Source organism: Antechinus flavipes, chromosome 2 (genome assembly GCF_016432865.1).
Source record: "Antechinus flavipes isolate AdamAnt ecotype Samford, QLD, Australia chromosome 2, AdamAnt_v2, whole genome shotgun sequence".
In the NCBI taxonomy this organism is placed as follows: domain Eukaryota; kingdom Metazoa; phylum Chordata; class Mammalia; order Dasyuromorphia; family Dasyuridae; genus Antechinus; species Antechinus flavipes.
Genome location: NC_067399.1, coordinates 172,690,569 through 172,703,955, shown reverse-complemented (window position 1 = coordinate 172,703,955; position 13,387 = coordinate 172,690,569).

Below are 13,387 nucleotides of genomic sequence, written 5' to 3'. Positions count from 1 at the left end.
AATAGTTTGTGGTATAAATTGCAAAGGAGTTTGGCTTTTAGAGCTTTCCAAGTCCTTTCTTCTTCCTGGAAAGGATGAGGGAGGACTAATTGGGAGTAATCATGCTATCAATGAGAGCAACTTCCTTCCCTGATGGGAAATGGATAGAAGTTGGGGAGAAAAAGAAAAGAATTGTGGGTGCTTGGATAAACTCAGAAACTATTGTCAGTTCATGTTGGCTTCTCATCCCTGATCTGTCTAGCAGTACATCTGTCTAGCACTACTTTTATCAGTCTCAATTCTCACATGGTTACATTATGCTAAGACATCTCTCACTTTTCCAGGCCCTCAGTTGGGCACAATTGCATCCTTACTCTACTTTTTAGCTTCTTACTGTACTTTTTCTGCCATTAAATTGTAATTTTCTTGAGGGCAGAGATGATCTTTCTTTTTTTGCAGATGTATATCCCCAATGTTTAGCATTAGTGGGCATTTAATAAATTTTATTAACTAGATGGCAGCAATAATAGCAAAGTAGTGGCAGAGGCAGTAGATAGAGCAATCACAGGCAACAGAACATACCTTGGCCTGACCCTTTGACCCAAGATTGAGGACCATCTCCATTAAGTCTGATCCTGAACTCAATCAGGCTTCTTTTCCCCTGAAATTCTCAAGAAAAACAGCCCCAGAAAACCCAGTTCAAAAATGTTCCATCAGCATTTCTGTTCTCTGGGACAACATGGGGGTTATACATATATCACTTACATATATCACAGATTAAGGCAGATTTGCTCTGGTTAGTGATGTATGTTGTGTTACAATTCAGTGACTTGTAATTTTGAACTTGGTGGTATTTTAGACAAGAAAAAGATAGAAGAGTTAGTTAAAAGCAGATGCTTCAACTTGATCCATCCCAATAAATGCACATCCGTATCCAACCCCTGAAATACTTCGATTCTTAGCAATATTTTTTGTAAGAAAAAACTTCATTGAAAGAATAAGTGGGTAAAAAAGACAATATGAATTATCTCAAAACTTCATACTATTTTAAGGTATGGCTATACACATAAAAAAGTATATATTTATGTTAATAGATTCAAATATTTCTTGTAAAACTAACGGGAATGATTTTCCAAATGAACACTTACCTATTTCTTCCCTCCTGGTAGCAGGGAAATGTATTCAGGACAGCTTAGAAAATGTAAGTCAAAGGTGGCTACATTTGTAATATATCACTCTTCTTCTAGTTTTATGCAAATTAAAAAAATCAGGTACCACATATTTTGAGTTCTGTGTTCCTGTTCAGTCTTTACATTCTAATTCATTAAAGCTTCACCCCAGAGAAAAGTCAGTTTGTAAGGAAATCCTCCTTAAAAATGATGGGATGATTATTTGCTAAGAGTGGTACCAAACAATTGAAATTTTTTAGCCAATCACCTTTTTCCAAGGCTTTGAAGAGGGGGTTGGTTTTTATGCTTTGATTTAAAAAAAATTTTTTTTGATACATTTTCTTTTCCTTCATCCAATTGTTTGGCTTTTACAAACAAAATACTTCATCTTGTTATCACCTCAGATATATCTTCCATTTCTACTTCTATGGTGGTTTTTGTTTTGTTTAGTTCATTGCTCAATAATCTTTTCTCTTTTGAGATCCATGCAATCATTCCATAACCTTTTCTCTCTGTCCTCAAGGCTATCTATTAATCTTTTTTTTTCCCCTAAGGCAATTGGGGTTAAGTGACTTCCCTGGGGTCACACAGCTAGAAATGTTAAGTATCTGAGGTTAAATTTGAATTCAGGTCCTCCTGACTTCAGGGCTGATGCTCAATCCACTGCACCCCCTAGCTGCCCCACTATCTCTTAATCTTCAGAACATTCACTCGGCTTTTCCAGTGACTTTAATACAAGCTCATCATCTTCTCTAATTCCTCCTTATCAATTTCTATGAATTCAATAAGCATTTCTGTGAATATGATTTTCCAATTTATATATTTATCACTAATCTTTTTGTTGACTCATATCCATCTGTCATAGCTCTTTTTGTACATCTCAAACTTGATGTCTTATCTGCATCTCAAACTTAACACATCCAATGAACAGACAATTTTTAGATGATGAAACTGAAACTATTTTTACTCATATGAAAGGGTATTCCAAATCACTATTGATCAAAGAAATTCAAATTAGGTCAACTCTGAGATACCACTACACACCTGTCAGATTGGCTAAGATGACAGGAAAAAATAATGATGAATGTTGGAGGGGATGCGGGAAAACTGGGACACTAATGCATTGTTGGTGGAGTTGTGAACGGATCCCATCATTCTGGAGAGCAATCTGGAATTATGCCCAAAAAGTTATCAAACTGTGTATACCCTTTGATCCATCAATGTTTTTTTTGTTTTTAATTTAATGATTACTTTATAATGACAACATTATTCCTTGCACTCTTTTCTTTTCCGATTTTTTTTTCTTCCCCCTCCCTCCCTCCACCCCCTCCCTTAGATGGCAAGCAGTCCTTTATATGTTGGATATGTTGCAGTATATCCTAGATACAATATATGTTTGCAGAACCGAACAGTTCTCTTGTTGCATAGGGAGAATTGGATTCAGAAGGTATAAATAACCCGGGAAGAAAAACTAAAATGCAGATAGTTCACATTTGTTTCCCAGTGTTCGTTCTTTGGGTGTAGCTGCTTATGTCCATCATTTATCAATTGAAACTTAGTTAGGTCTCTTTGTCAAAGAAATCCACTTCCATCAAAATATGTCCTCATACAATATCGTTGTCGAAGTGTATAATGATCTCCTGGTTCTGCTCATTTCACTTAGCATCAGTTCATGTAAGTCTCGCCAGTCCTCTCTGTATTCATCCTGCTGGTCATTTCTTACAGAACAATAATATTCCATAACATTCATATACCACAATTTACCCAGCCATTCTCCAATTGATGGGCATCCATTCATTTTCCAGTTTCTAGCCACTACAAATAGGGCTGCTACAAACATTTTGGCACATACAGGTCCCTTTCCCTTTTTTAGTATTTCTTTGGGATATAAGCCCAATAGAAACACTGCTGGATCAAAGGGTATGCACAATTTGATAATTTTTTGGGCATAATTCCAGATTGCTCTCCAGAATGGTTGGATTCGTTCACAACTCCACCAACAATGCATTAGTGTCCCAGTTTTCCCACATCCCCTCCAACATTCATCATTATTTTTTCCTGTCATTTTAGCCAATCTGACAGGTGTGTAGTGGTATCTCAGAGTTGTCTTAATTTGCATTTCTTTGATCAATAATGATTTGGAACACTCTTTCATATGAGTGGTAATAGTTTCAATTTCATCCTCTGAAAATTGTCTGTTCATATCCTTTGACCATTTATCAATTGGAGAATGGCTTGATTTCTTATAAAGTTGAGTCAGTTCTCTATATATTTTGGAAATGAGGCCTTTATCAGAACCTTTAACTGTGAAAATGTTTTCCCAGTTTGTTGCTTCCCTTCTAATCTTGTTTGCATTAGTTTTATTTGTACAAAGGCTTTTTAATTTGATGTAATCGAAATTTTCTATTTTGTGATCAGTAATGGTCTCTAGTTCATCTTTGGTCACAAATTTCTTTCTCCTCCACAAGTCTGAGAGATAAACTATTCTATGTTCCTCTAATTTATTTATAATCTCGTTCTTTATGCCTAGGTCATGGACCCATTTTGATCTTATCTTGGTATATGGTGTTAAGTGTGAGTCCATGCCTAATTTCTGCCATACTAATTTCCAATTATCCCAGCAGTTTTTATCAAATAATGAATTCTTTTCCCAGAAGTTAGGGGCTTTGGGTTTGTCAAACACTAGATTGCTATAGTTGACTATTCTGTCTTGTGAACCTAACCTTTTCCACTGTTGATCCATCAATGTTACCACTGGGCTTATATCTCAAAGAGATAGTAAAGAAGGGAAAGGGACCTGTATGTGCCAAAATGTTTGTGGCAGCCCTGTTTGTAATGGCTAGAAACTGGAAAATGAATGGATACCTATCAATTGGAGAATGGCTGGGTAAATTGTGGCATATAAATGTTATGGAATATTATTGTTCTGTAAGAAATGACCAGCAGGATGAATACAGAGAGGCTTGGAGAGACTTACAAGAACTGATGCTAAGTGAAATGAGCAGAACCAGAAGATCATTATACACTTCAACAATACTATATCAGGATAAATTTTAATGGAAGTGGCTATCTTCGGTAATGAGGGAATCCAATTCAATTCCAATTGATCAGTGATGGACAGAACCAGCTACACCCAGAGAAAGAACACTGGGAAATGAATGTGGACTACTTGCATTTTTGTTTTTCCTCCCAGGTTATTTTTACCTTTGTAATGCCAGAGAAACTGAGCAAGATAGAGATTAGAGAACAATTTAATAGTTTATTAAATAGAGAGATTTACTGGGACCAAATGGATCCATGGTTTGGTCCCAGGGTTGAATGAGACTATCATCTCAAAGAATCCAGCAGTGAATGTCAGATATAAGATTCTTTTATAGGGTAACAAGAACAATGACATAATTGGGGAGGTACCTGGATGGGGATGACCTAATGGGGAAGGTACTGGAGAGGCTTCTGATATTCTAATGTCTAAAATGCATAAAGACCTTTATCCCATCAAACATTATGAGGGAATGATTACAGCTTAAGGTCTAAGACCGTTATCCTAACTTTAAGAGGGAATGGTTATAACCTGAGGCAGAGTAACTGGATAGGACAAATAGGGAAACTGGGTCAGGACATTAAAAGAGAACTGTGGCACGATACCTTCTGAATCCAATTCTTCTTGTGCAACAAGAGAACTGTATGGTTCTGCACACATATATTGTAGCTAGGATATACTATAACCTATTTAATATGTATAAGACTGCTTGCCATCTAGGGGAGAGAGTGGAGGGAGGGAAGGGGAAAGTCGGAATGGAAGTGAATGCAAGGAATAATGAAAAAAAAAATTCCCCATGCATATGTTCTGTCAATAAAAAGTTATAATAAAAAAAAAACCTCAATATATCCAGAACATCATTCATTACCTTTTTTTGCCAAATTCTTCTGAATTTCCATATTACTATCAAAAGCACAATTATACTTTGTAACCCATTCTCACAATTTCATTGTCCTCCTAGACTCTTCTGTCTCATTTATCCCACATATCCAATCTGCTATCAAACAGATACTTAATAATACTTGCTGACAACCTCATGTTTTGCTCAATACACCAGTCTTATGGTAAATTTCCCTGTCAAAAGCCTTTCCCCATTCTAGTCCATTGCAAATTTATGGTACATAAATTGAAACAAGATCTCACTGCTAGTCAGCAATTTTAAAAATTCTATACTCATCAACTTCTTATCTCTTTCTTCATAGTACCTATAAAAAATCTTTTTTTTTTTTTAATGTTCTCCATATCAAATATATGCTTATCTCTGAAATTTAGGGAAAATGAGCTGGCTTTTTATATCCTCGAGGAGATTAAAGCCTTTAGCACAAATTCCCTCACTTCCCCTCTTTTCACACTTCTCTCTGGTCAGAGAAAAAAAGAATATAGCTGATATCCACTAAGTCTAAACTTTCTATCTGTGTTTTAGATCCTCATTACCTTTTATCTTTTGCAGAATCTTGCTCCAGGAATTTTTTTCTTTAATTTCTTTCTCTCCACTTGTTCATTCTCATCTGTCTACCAACATGCTCAGATAATCCCAGTCCCGAGAAACCAAACAGGAAAGAAAACCAAAATTGTGTTACAATATGCACACAAATAAACATATAGCAATGGTGATCAAATGGATTTCTGATCAAGTTTAGTTATTGTCCCAATCTGTGATGAGATTATAAAGCATTTAGAGCATTATTAGAAGGGGGCATCTTCTATGGATCCAGACTTTGACTCCAGTCCCTTATTATATGCACATAAATGATTAAATGAATGCCATAGCACTTATTAAACACCATGTGCTATGTACTAGGCTAAGTGCTAGGAATTTATTTTTTAAAAGGCAAAAAACTCCTGTTCTCACAGAGTTCAGGCTAATTTAGGAAGATAAAAAATAAGCCAATTTACTTGTAGCATATGGATGGATAGGTTTGGAATTTAAAATGGTACCTATACCTTAATTAGTTATAGAAAGCACAAACCAAGTATGGAGCAATTTTTTCCCATAAGGAGTACATCTTTAGTCTGCAGCCTAACATCCTTCCTTACTCAATTCCCCAAAAGATTAAGTGGAACATTCAGCTAAATCAGCCTAATCTAACACTTTTAGCTCAATTCCACCCAGCTGGGCTCCTCCCTTCTTGACCCAATTTACTTTCTGAAAGGAAGGAAGACTTTTATATTCAACCTTCACCTCAGCCATCCAAGTTTCCTTGAGGAGAAGGGCAACTGAATGTGGAAGCAACACTGTGGTCCCCAGACTCCCCATTCCCTGCCAGGGGTCTGATCATAGCCCAAGGCTTGGGGATGCCAGGCGTTCTTGGTCCTCCACCACTGTCTCATCTTGGATTCTTGCCTACCACTACCACTGCTCCTGCACTTGCTGCTTCTCTTCCTGCTGAGTATGCCTGTTGAAGCTCTGTACCCCTTACAATACTATTTTTTTAGAAGCCAAGAGACTGTTAGCTTCAGTAACATCTTCCTGCAAGAACTGTCCCTCAACCTGCTGGCTAACTTGCACAGTCTCAGCATCATGGCCTCCAACTTGACAGTTCTGTGCATCACTGCCTTTCCTGTGGAGGAGCTACCCACAGCAGAGGGCAAGAGCACTAGGAGGGGCTGGGCTGTTAGTATGCCTGATCAATCTCAGATCCCTATTTCTTAACCAAGACAATAACAATAGATGCCAAGGGCAGAAGCATTATTTTTTTTTCTCATTGAAATATATCTGATACCAAATTCAATGAGTGAAACAGACAAGTGTCTATAAATTAAGATTCAGGAAGTTTAAAGGAAGATTAAAGCACTGGGGCAGATGGCAAAGCCTAGTGGTTTTCTATTTTACTGGAGGAAATGGAGAATTATGAGGTTCAGGAGGTGAGGTGGAAAAAGGGAGAAAGGGGAAAATATTTGCCTCTAAGGAAAATAATATGTATAAAAGGGTTCATTTGTCAGGAGATTAAGAAAGTTGGAGATGTTGTCCTTAGTAATGGGTGCTGCCTACTAATAACTAGTTAATTAGGGGTCTAATAAGATCAACTTTTGTAGAGGGACTGCTCCTTTGTGTCTAGATTGAATTATGACATGGCTCTACTTTTATTCCTTTTTAGTTGAACTTTCAAATGAGAATGCAACAAAGGAAATACAGGGCATTCCTATCTCCCTCACTTCTCCCCCCACACACATACCACACAGCAGCAGCAAGAGCAGCAAATGGTAACTCAGAGGAATGGTAACTCTGAGAAGAAAAACTCTAAAAAGAATAGGAGGATGCTATAGTATTAGACTAAAATAAGTCCACAGATGGGTAAGGGATCTGAACCCTGACTTTGATAACTTTCTGTGTTAATTGCTCCAAAGAGAAGTGAAGGGAAATTGCTGTTCAGCAGTCCTATAAAAGGATATTATTTTCTAGGGAATCTAATGAGTAAAATGGTATGAGGGTTTCCTGAATTTGTTTATGAACTGCTATGATTCTTCTTCTTTTTTTTTTTTTTAGGCATTTTTTTAATTATGGAGGGAATAAAGAGCTATACCATTCCTAATATCTATGGGAAGAGATAGTTTCCTATATATGAAGACTCCCTAGACATGAACTATGGCCAGTCTTTATATCTTTATATATATATATAGTTTATTTGTTTGTTTTGTTTTAAATTCCCCTGGAGTTTTATTTGGATTGAGGCACAAAGATAGAATTTGCTCCTTTGGAAAATAGGCTCCTAGGACTAAACTGGGATCAATGGAGATGATTCTGCCTTAAAGAGGTCAGCTACTAGAGAAAAATAACTGGTACGTTTTGGCTAATATACTTTTTACCAGCAGAGTTCAGATAATTTAAAGGAGAGATAAAATGCAAAAATGATTAGTTAACAGTTTTGCACACTGTGTTATGACTTAATGAAACTTAAATTTTTGCACTCCAGCATATTGTCTAGAAGTTTTAAATTACTGAATACTGTTGAAATCACTCTGTTGATAAATGCCATGATGGGCAAACACCAATACAAGGTGTTAAAGAAGATTTATTAACTTATATTTACTAGTATAATATCTTGATGGTTATGTTTACTTTCTGTGTAAGAATATTATAAATATAAAATTTTAAATTTATTTGCTCTCTTTTCAGGAATAAATGATATGCTCTTTTGTAGATTTATACTGTATGATACCCTATTAGTTTCTCTTAATCCTTTTTGAGTGAGCCAAAAAAATTACAGTTAATGAACTGATAAATGGGGAAAGAGAGAAGCTCAGTTTTATTTAATTAAGAGATCAAGTTTCCCTAGCAATGAACCTCCTTGTCCCAAAACTCAATTACTAAGTTTAGAACAGAGAGCAATGTATATTATCAAATCCTATGAATACAGTCAATCAGTGATTCTACATTAGAAATAGAGACCTTATCCAGCTTTTTTAGATTCTGATTCCAATTGATCCTAAGTATTTAAACCCTTTAGGGAGCTTCACACAGATTTTCCCTGATATTGTTTTCCTCTGTCTCTGTCTTTGTCTCTTTCCTCCTTTCTTTTTTAAACAATTCACTGAACGTCTTTTTTTGACCATTACAGTGTTAGTACTTCCTGGGGGAAATTTTGGGTGTCATTTAGTATAAGAAATCAGAGAATTATTTTTTCTGTATATCCAATGTGTCCAGAAATTAGTGTAGAAATTTTGGCATGTTTGGTGTGTGAAAGGATCATCTAGAGATTTTGTCTGGACTTCCAGTTGAATGCTCTAGGAGCTGAGAAAATTTTGGAAGAATTTTTACTCAGAATATGAGATTGAGAAAAAGGAAGAAAGAGAGGGAAAGAGAGAGAGAGAGGTAGGAAGAGAGTGAAGGGAAAAGAGAACGAGAATAACTTTTACTCAAACCCAGGATGATTAATTCCATAGAAAGAGAGATCTACCTGTTTGAGGAGTTTAATTGGCATTAGTTTCTTTCTTTGAGAGAGGAAACTCAGGTTTCCTTTCTGTTATTTTTTTCCTTTTTGGTTTCTTTATCTCATTTCCCCCCTCCTTTTCTCAATTTCCTTGGGTTGGAACAACAGATCCTTTGAAAGTGCTAAGCAAGCAATAATCTCTTTGTTGAATCTGCATATTTGGGAGTGATTGTAATCTTTGAAGAGCTTATCAGATCCATGTCACAAGGACTGCTGTGAGAATTTTAATGCAAGGCTCTTGAAAGGACAATACTTGAGCTTTCTCTAGAATTCAGAAAATGTAACTAGGATGTGGATAGAATGTGGACCCCAAATGAGTAAAATTCACCTCAGCTGAAAAAAAGTATAGGGGCTTCTGTTTCCTCCCTAATCCCTACCCCACTCCACTATCACCACCATCATTTCCATTAATACCAACATTCTCTTCTAGTCTGCCATTGTAAGTTTGAGTGTATATGTGTGGGATGGGGGTAGGGAGGTTATGGGGGTAGGGAATGGTAATCCCACTTTCAGTCACATAGGGTTTAGAGTTCATGATGATTAAGAGCTCCCTAACTGGTCACTTTACAAGAAGACATAATTACTTAGGGGACTTTAAAAAAAAAAAAAAAAAGAGAAAACAGCTTCAGATTGGAATCTTTTGGATTTAGCTCTTATAGCAATAATATCTACTATTCATCACTACTGTTAGCAGTGAGGAGAGACAGTATGCCCAGGGTCATGGTGATCTCAATCTTTATTGAGGGACTTAAAAATGAGCTTGCATTGGGGGTGCCTGCTTGCCTATGCCTCTTTTTTGTTTTGGTTTCAGTAGCTTCAGAGTTTTGTAGATCTAGCTACAGTACTTTCAGATATGATGGCAGCGGAGACATCTTCAGTTGTAGCAGTGGAAGATTCTTTAAGAGTTTGACAACTTTTAAAAGAAAGGGCCAAATCTAATCCATTTTATTAACAGACAAAATCTAAGAGTTATTGCATAATGCCAAATGAGGTGAAATACAAAATCTCTAACAAATAATATTGCACAAATATTATATATACTGATGATATTTAAAGTATTAATTGATTGTTATTTATTAGGTGCAATTAGGTGGTGCAGTAGATAGAACACCAGGCCTAGAGTTGGGAAGAGCAGAGTTCAAATCCAGCTTCAGACACTAGCTATGTAATTCTGAGCAACTTAACTCCATTTGCCTTTATTTCTTATCTATAAAATAAGATGGATAAGGTAAATGGCAAACCACTAAAATACCTTTTCCAAGAAAACCCCAGTAGGGTCGCAAATCATTGAACATGACTGAAATAATCAGACAACATCAACAAACTGATCATAACTATAATCATAAATAAAATTACTGAGTACTGTCATAATCATTCTATTATTGACACTGTCATTCTCATAAGCTTATCCTTTCTTGTTTATGAATAGCAATAAAATATTTTTCCTGTACCCAAGGAAATTGAGGACAGAGAGGACAAGAATCAAGTAATAATTTGCCAGAGGATATAGGGAGTAATGGGATCAAGGGAACAGATAGAAGGGTTAACATTGTCAAAGAGAATGCTATCTCTTCATCTGAGACTAGAACAAAAGAGGAAAGGATGAAGGATGATCCTGAGGTATTTTAAAGTGCTTAATTGAGCAAGAGAGATTGCTCAATGGATTATCTTCTTTTTTTTCAGTATAGTATGAGGTAAGGTCTTTTGCTGAAAAGGAGAGATAGTTATATGTTGTTTGAGAAGACAAAAGTTTAAGGTCTTATTCTTGGAGATGTAGTAGATAATTGATTGGAAAAAGTTAAAGGAGATTGGAGAACATAAATTCAGAGAAGATGCAGTCAACATGATATTCTCCAGGTCTCTTCAGTAGTAGCTAAATAGAAAAGAAAGAAGCAGATTGTGGGAATAATCAAGGGTTACTGTTTTGTAAGGAAAAGGTGGTAATAGAAGATAATATAGACTTAAGAATTGAGTTTAGGGGGAAAAAAAAAGAATTGAGTTTAGGAAAAGAAAACACTATCCAGAGAAAGACTTGGCTAAGTACAGAGTGATGAAATGGAGATTTGAGAAGAGTTATACATAGTGAAAAATGAAAAACTAAAAGATTATGATGGGATGAAGGGATATCAGACTTCTTAATCCTGGAATAGGAATACTTGTATATGATGGCAAGATCAAGAATGTTACCTACCCTGTGTGTAGCAGAGGTGAAAGGAAAGAGCAGGTCATGGTACCAGAGTAGATCCTGAGTAGTAGTTCATACATTTGAGGGAAGAATGATATGTATACTTTATTGAGGTTCTCAGAATGAGGGTGAGAATTGGGGCAAAGAGGAATAAAATGAGTCAAGTATTGAACTCATTGAGAAGAGAGAAGAATATCAGGAGTTTGGGAGAGCTCAGTCTCCAAGCGGTAGATTGAATGAGTGAAACTAAAAAGAGAAAGATAGTGGTGAAGGAAGATAAGGAGAACTCTGATTTTCCCCTGGAGTCAATGAGTCATGTGTGAAAGATGGTGCAAAAATTATAAAAGATGCCCAAGAAAGTCAGGAAGAGTCAGGTCCCAAGGCAAGCCAGAAGATGGATGGAGCATGAAAAGAGGTCTAGAATGAAAGGGATTTGCTAATTATACAATGAGAGTTCAGAAGGAAAATGAATGTAGAGTAAGACATTAAATTGTTGGAATAAGGCTAAAACGGACATTTTGTTTAGTGGAAGTTAGGGATTCCGTCTTACAGAAATTGCAATGGAGAGTAGAGCAGGGAGAATTTGCAAACCTCTTAGAGAATAAATCAAGACAGAGTATCAGTGGATTCAAGGGCCTTTGTTCAAGAAAGAAGGTGTGTAGATTGAATGCAGGTCCTGGTCAAGGCTTCACAGCTTGTTACCCAGCCTTAGTTCCCTAGTGTTTGCATCTCTTGGGGATTTGCATACCCATAGCAAAGCAGGGATAAATCAAACAATTAAGGGATAGATAGACAGATTAGGGATTGGTGAGAGGTCATTGGATTGTCAAGAAAAAGGAAAGAATGATAAATTTAAAGCTGGAAGGAACTTTGAGAGACATCAAGACAACTCTTTCATTTTACTGATGAGGTACTAAAGCATAGGAAAGTTGTCAATTAGCCAAAGTCATTACAACCAGCAAATGGCTGAATTGTTTTTTAAACCCAGAACTTCCTAAATCCAATTCTAGTATCTTTTTCCCTATATTTTACTTTGATGCTTTCAAAGTTTATATATATATATGCTTTCAAAAAAAAAAGTTGTAATGGTTTTAATGAAATACTTAGGAGATAGGTAGAAAATACCTCCTTTCCCTCTGCCCAAATACCTTAACAAACAAGGCTGAAGAGTTCAATAATTAAACCAAGGAAATTTCTTAGCTACTTGCATGGAGTGTTTGAGGCTTGTATTTTTGTGATGACAAAATGATTGCTAGGTAAATACAAACTTCAGAATGGTCTCCCTTTCTGAAGAGAAGCTAAAGGAAGTAGGGGAACTTTCAATATTTTAGCTTATCAAATAACTATATATTCCTTAAGAAAACAAGACAAAATACAGTATGAAAAACCAGAACTAGTACTTAATGGGAGGAAAAGTATATGCAGTAATAGAAGAGAAATGACTTTTATTATGAAGTTGGAAAATGTAAGACTTACACAGAAGGGAAAGATAAGAGATTTTGTGATGATTTCTAAAGGAAACAGGGCTTGAGTGACTTGAAGAGGTAGAATTTGTTTATCTTCCAAAGAATGATAAAGTGGATATATCAGTGCAGACAGGTGAGAAACATTTTACTAGAGGTCAAAGAAAAAAGGGGAGAATGGTGACTTCTCACTCAGAGGAACTAAGGAAATTATTTGTGTAATAATAACAATAAAGATGATTATTCTACCAGGGTATGTATCCAAGACATAACAGAACTTTCCAAGGCATGTCAAAACAACTGAGACTATGGAATTTGGGTGATTCATTTGGTTACAGTTGAAGCTGCCAGAAATCCAGAAAACACTGACAAATATGAATTTTGCGCAAGCAACAGATGACCAGAGGGCTACAGGTGCTATTTTTCTCATTGCTGACCCCTAATGAGAAAAAAAACTGCTTTGGGAACTGAAAAGCTAACAAAAAATATTAACGGTGTCTGAGAATGGGATTTGAATTTCTAGACTAATGCTTAAAAACAAAACAAAAAAAAAAAAAAACAGCAAAAAAAAGTAAAGGTACCTGATCATTGATGGGATACCTAAGAAAGGATTTTTTAAA